Here is a 6788-nt window from a genome sequence, read left to right as displayed (position 1 = left end):
TTTTTTTTTTTGTTCTTTTTTTTTTTTAGAAAAATTTTTTTTTTTTGGGGAGGTTTTTCCCTCTTTTTCGGCTTTCAAAAAACCACCCCATCACCCCCTTCACTTTCACAACTCCCCCTTTTTTCTGCTTCTGATTTTTTCACTGCAAGTCATCCCTCAGAGTATGAGTGATTTTTGGTAGCCCCTCCAGAATACGCCTTGGTGATGCACAAACCAACAAAACTGTTAGACACGTGGTTAGAAAAGCAAAGGATGTTCAGTGACCCAGGGGCAGGGACCCCTCCCTAGTGTGCCCTAATCATTCTTCCCCCAACAAACTGTCCTTGCCAGCTGGACCACGAGGGATAAACTCGTTTAAAAAATCCCCACCATATCATAGCTAGTGCCACAGCTGAGGAGCTGTGTTCCGTAAAAAAGGTGAAAATATGTAAGGGCATAATGGTCGGGATAAAACCAACCAGGAAAAACCTTTGGGAAAACCTGAACCAAAGTGATGAAGTTTAATTTTTAAAAAGAAAAGTATTTTCTCTTAATGAAATGAAAAATAGGGCTGAATACAAAAGACATCACAGAAATAAAACAACTATTTTTTCTATTGTTTTTACTGTTTCTCGGGACTTTGAAGAAAGAAGAAGGATGGATTGAAAGTAGGGGTGCTGTAGCAAGCCAATTTTTTAAAATACCTGAAGACATCCTACATAAACTGACAAAATTCATACCATGTGATTTTTTTTGTAAATATTAAATGGCTTCTTTTATTTTCAGCTGAACTAGTATTTAGTGGTGCTCTTAGCAGACAATCATCTTGTTCAAAAAATTTTAAATTTTGCTACTTTTGAAGAGAGAAAATGATTTCAAAAAATTTTTCTAGTTTCCCCTTTTATTTGTTTTTTTATGAATTTTGCAACAGTTTCAGTTATAGTCCCTTTTAAATTCTTTTTTCCTAAGAAGGGAAAACACACATTTTTTTTAAAAAAAAAAAAAAATTTTTTTTTAAATTAAAAAATTTTTTTTGAAAATAAAAAAAAATTAAAATATAAATTTTTTAAAAAAAAAAAAAAAAAAATTTTAAAATAAATTTTAAAAAAAAAAAATTTTTTAAAAAAAAATTACATTTATAAAAATATATTTTTTTTAATTGTTTTAGAAAAAGAAGGTGCCCTTCCCTTCTTCGGGAAACAAGAATTAAGGACTATAACGGAACTTTTTGAAAAATTCAAAAAACGAAATGCAAAATAAAGAGGAAAACAGAAAATTTTTTGAAACTCTTTACTCTCTTCAAAAGCATGCAAACATATTAATTTGATTTGAACAAGATGATGTCTGTCAAAGAGCACCACTAATCTGTTCAGCTGAAAATAAATTAAAGCCTTTTCTAATTTCAATAAATAATCACAGGGTATAAATTCGCTACATTTTTTTATGTAGGATTCTTACAGGTCTTTAATAATGTGGCTTGGGCTACAGCCCAGCTTTTCATCCATCCTTTCTTCTTTCATTCAAAGTCCTGAAAAACTTTAAAATAAAATAAAAACATGACTTGTTGATTTTGTGATTTTTTTGTACAGCCATTTTTTTACATTTCTTTAAAGAAATAATTTTTTCTTTTAAATTAAACTTCACTATTTCTGGTTCGGGTCTCCCAAGGTTGATTCCTGGTGTGGTTATACCCTGACCATTATCTCTTTACCTATTTTCCCCCTTTTCTAAGGAAACACAGCACCCCACTGTGGCACTAGCTATGATATGGGGGGGATTTTCAAAAACGAAGTTTTCCCTGTGTGTCTCAGCGGGCCAAGGCAGGGGTTTTTGGGGAAGACTGATTGGGATCATCCCCAGGGAGGGCCCCCTGCCTCCTGTGGGTCCTAAACCCAAAATTCGCTTTGCAACCACTGTGTCTAACATTTTGTTGGTAGTGCATCACTCAAGGCGTATTTTTAGAGGGGTACCAAAAATCACTCAACTTGAGGGATGACTTGCAGGAAGAAAAACAAACAGAAAAGGGGGAGCTTGGAAAGTGAAGGGTGATGCTGATGAGCAATGAAGAACTCCCCATTATCTACAAGAAATCCTGAAAACCAGCTATTAAAATGAATTTGTTATTATGATCAACATTGACTTATTATATGTTACTAGAAATACTTCAGAAATAAAAAATTAAAATTAAATTAAATATTATAAAAAAAAAGGAAAAGAGTAAGAAACGGATAAGTCAACAAGTGATTGCCTCTTTGGTGACTAACAATTTTGCACCTTTTATTTTTAAAAAAGAAATTAAAAAACTAAATTTACTGGGGACTGGCATGCCCCAACCTGCCTCCCAAATTTTGGGGTTAAATTTTTGCGGGAAAAGTTTAAATATGATAACGTTTTAACCCACCAATTATATAAATTCCCTATACTGTCTATCTGAAAACAATTTGTCATACCAAAACTTATCAAAGTATTCAGAAAAAAGTAAGGAAATCTATATCACACACCCCAGAAGTGTTGGTATCTTTATATTCAAGACACAAACCCCCAACATGGCCCCATTTAAAAATTTTCCAAAGAAAAGGTAAAATCTGTTTTAATATATATTTTCTTTCAAAAATAAAAAATGGAATAAAATTTTTTTAAAGACTACTCCTACATCCGTTACCACTTCATTTTTTCATTTTTGTCAAGTTTTGAAGTGTCAACTAATTTAAAACAATGAAAAGTTGATATTTTTTTCTGAAAAAATAAAAACTTTCGAAAATGGTTGCTCTTTTTTTTTTTAAAAGTCTCTACACCAGAGGCTCGAAAGAGCTTAGCCCAAAGAAGTCTAGTAGCCCTTTGGACCTACTTGTTTTCCCTTCCTTTAATTTTGGAAAAAAAAAATTTTTTTTTTAGAAATGTTAGAATTCAAGGTGTTTTTTTACTATAGACATTATAATTTTACAAATGTTATGGTCATTAGAAAACAATAATAAAAAGAAAACATAAAATATTTACAAAAAATGGGAAAAAAGGGTAAACAGGTGAGACGGGCGTACTCGTAACTGGCTCATTGGTGATTTCTACATGTGTAGCCTTTATTGTCAAAAATTAATAAAGAAAACTCACAGGGGCATGGTATTTATGTACGCCATCCCCAGCAGCACTGGGTTAAATTGTGTTTTTAAATTCTGACGATTATTACAGCATTTTTGGTTTGTATACTTGATACACACGGGTCCCAAATTTATTTTTTAAAAATCCAGACCTAATCTAATTTTTTACCAAAAACCCAAATTTTGTTTTAAAACAAAAAATTGCCTCCGAATTTTTTTCTGTTTTACGTTTTTGGGGACGTCGAACTTTCGTATTCTGAACCCATCCCTTTAAAGGATAAAAAATAAAAAATGCTCTTACACCCTTCAGAGGTAATGAGATCGACGCACCATTTTTCCCAAAAACAATGTTCAACCCCAAAGTGCAGCCCCAAACGGGGTATAAATTACCATTAAAACCACAAATATAGAACATACCCAAGAGTTTCGCCCCTCGCCTGGAAGAGACCGGGGGACACGCGGGGATCATTTGTTTACACCCCGCATTCTAGACTCACTAAAAAATACGAGAAATTTTTTGCTTCATATAAAAATATTTATATGCAGAAATACTATTTTTTCCCTTTTTATAAATTTTTTTTATGATTTATTATAAGTATTTAGTATATAAAAAGGTGTTAATATCAAAAATCATAGCGCGTTTGGGCGTTAAATCCCCCTTCGCCGAGCAGGTTCTTGGGAAACGTCTTCTTTTTCCCTTTTTTTCATGCTGATTAACTTCTGTTGCGAATGCGTCGCGGATATGACAAAGCAGTGTCAAAACACCCGGGGAAATACACAAAAAGAGCAAAGGCACAGGGAAATAAAAAATCTAAATTAAAATGGAGTTCTTAATTGGCTTTATGTATTCGCTTTACAAAGAAATATAGAGATGATAGTCAAGTTTGTGCTTTTATTATAATGCGGAGTTTTCATTTTAAGTACTGGACGTTCAAGAAAAGGTTTTTTTACGTGAAAATATAAAAGCTTATCCTCCTTCAAAAAGTATCTGTTTTATAACCCAGTGGAAATGTTTGTATCCGTAATTTTTATGCTCACAGACGGGCTTGGATGCTAATTTTGACTTTTTCCGTGGGTAGTCTTTTTTTTTATGGAGACCCTTTTCGGGCCCGATGCTACAGGTGTTTTAAAAAGCCAATAAAAAAAAGGCATATAGAGCCAGTCTAAATTCTCGTTGCTAAAGTATTTTTTTTCGGAAAAATTTTTGAAAAGACCCCTTTCTTAGTTTGACTTTGCACATTTTAAATTTAGAGAGGATTTAGATCCATCACGTCACAAAAATATCAGGGGTTTAAAGAGAAAAATATTGTTTTTAAAGATATTGTGGGTTTTAAATTTAAACCCCAAAACACTTTTCCTGTCAGGTTTTTTGGAAAAAATTCATACAAGCAAGAGAAATTTATATAAAAATAAAAAAGGATTTTTAAAGTTACCCACCCTTTTTTTTCAAAATTGAATTGTTTCTCATAATTATTTTGCTGTGTCTTATCCAAATTCACTTGAAAAATTTTTTTAAATGCTAAATTTCATATTCGGTCTATATTCACAGGTAGACTGGAAGACCCCCAAAAGGGAATTCAGTATAGACAAAAAAAATCAAAAAAACCAAATTCCCATTCACCACAAACCGGGCCTTTGGGAAAAGCAGTTTTTCACAGCAGCCCGAGTAGGGAAAACGCCGTAGAAAGTCTTTGTTGGCCCATTTAAAACTGGTCCCTTTTTCAAGTAATACTAACAAAAAATGAAAAAAGAAGGATGAATTTTTGGTACGAAAACATGAGCTTTTGCATCAAAAATTTTTAAAAGGAAAGACTTAAGTGGCAGTTTTAATATTTTTCAGTATTTATGGAAACTAATCTTTTTTCTTTCTGGAAGTGGAGACCGAGTGGAAATTCGGTTGGAAAAGGAAAAAAAAAACAGGGGCCCTTTTTAATTACTCATTCAGGAGAGGAACTGGGTTATGGGTTTAAGGCCTCAAAATGCCCTTATCGAACGTCGGGAAAAAGGGGGGAGGATTTTTCCTTCGCTAATCTTTTTTTCTGTCTCTCTGTAAAAAAAAGTAAGGCTTTTTTCTTTCTGTCTGTCTCTTTGTCAGCCTCAAAGCAAAAATTTAAAAAGATGGGTGAGAAAATTTAAAAGGGTAATGTGTAAAAGAAGCAAAAAAAAAAAAAATTAGAAAGCATATTTCATGAATGTTTTGATTATAAATCGGAAGAATGTTTATTTTTGGGATATATTGAATAGTTTTTGTGACTAGGTAATAAAGTTATTACATTGTTTTTTTATGTCTTTTTGTAATTTTGGTTTCCTTTGTTTTGGGAATTTTTTTAAAGTGAAAAAAAAAAAAAGAATTTTTTTAGGAAAATTTCTATTTTTTTTAGAGGCCAGTTCAAAGCAGGGTTTTTTCCTTCTTTCTTCTTTTTCAAAAATCCATCCAAGGAAATAAGAGATGAATAAGCAAGAGAAATGTTTTTGAAAATGGTATTTATTAATTTTTGCTCACCCGAATCTCTTACCAGTGAATACTTTCAAAAAAATGTTTGAGTTTGCTTATCATTTTTTTAACCATAAGGTGCTACAAAATGTTACTGGCCATGGCTAACTTAGCTTTATTCTAAAAGATTATAGTTTTAAGACAGGTACAGTAAGGGAGATATGGAGACAGAAACAGTAAAATAAAACAATATTAAAAGAATAGGTAATTGATAGTGATCTCATTGACAGTGACTATCCAGGGATGATGATCCAGAGTGAAGCTCCCCTTCTCGTGACCTCCCAAGTCGCATTGTTGGACCCTTCAGACAACAAGCCGACAGAGGTAAGGTGCAGATTCATTTTCCCAGATAGATAGTTTGCTGGTTTATTAATTTTATAAAATTATTTGTATATTGTACTTTAAGATGTATGATAATTTAATATATAATCCATAATTTTCAGGTTGAATGGCGTTATACTGAGGAAGGGGACAAGGTGAGAGTCTCGATGCGGACAGGAAGGATCATCCCAATCCCAAAGCTTGCAGAGGAAACAAAAGACTATAAGACCAAAAAGACTTATCTTGAGCAAGAGAAGGACACAACTGAAGATGATCTTACAAGGTATATATCATCATTTTACTTTTTTTTCTTCTTCTCATTCATTTTCTTGTGTCTCCGTCTCTCTGTCTCTCTTCTTCTTCTTTTTCTTCTTCTTCTTCTTATGTAACCCATTGTTGTCAGGATGATGAGAATATATGTCCTGTCCACTGTTTTTTTGTTTATAGATGGCTCCACAAGTGTTAATTACCAAGGAGTCAACAACTATTTCTAGGCTTATATCCCTTCTTCTTCTTCTTCTTCTTCTTCTTCTTCTTCTTCTTCTTCTTCTTCTTTTGGTATTAGTATTGTTAACAACATTTATAAAAATTAAGTGTCAACAACAATAGTAAACAACATTGATATTAATAGTACTAGAAAATAAACATTTTTCTGAAAATTCAAGGAAAAGGGAAATCAACTAAGAACACATAAGCTTTCTAATTGACTCCTTATTGACTGAGAACTTATAGAGCCATCTGTGTGCGAGTGAAATTCACAAAAGAAAACAGTTGACTGCAATTATCTAGCACCGTTGTGTTAAATCAGTCTCACTTCTCTTCTTTTTTTCCCTTATTCCTTTCTCCTAGCCACTTATGTACAGATATATATAGCCTGCAGTTCTATAGAGATAATCTGA

General features: G+C 32.6%; 1 pseudogene; it reads left to right on the top strand.

Annotated features, from left to right (window-relative positions):
- Positions 1-3803: 3803 nt before the first annotated feature.
- Positions 3804-6293, top strand: LOC119569827 (annotated as a pseudogene).
- Positions 6294-6788: the final 495 nt, after the last annotated feature.

Source organism: Penaeus monodon, unplaced genomic scaffold (assembly GCF_015228065.2).
Source record: "Penaeus monodon isolate SGIC_2016 unplaced genomic scaffold, NSTDA_Pmon_1 PmonScaffold_18926, whole genome shotgun sequence".
NCBI lineage: Eukaryota > Metazoa > Arthropoda > Malacostraca > Decapoda > Penaeidae > Penaeus > Penaeus monodon.
The sequence above is the reverse complement of the archived record's forward strand: the minus strand, read 5'-3'. Positions and strand labels throughout refer to the sequence as shown.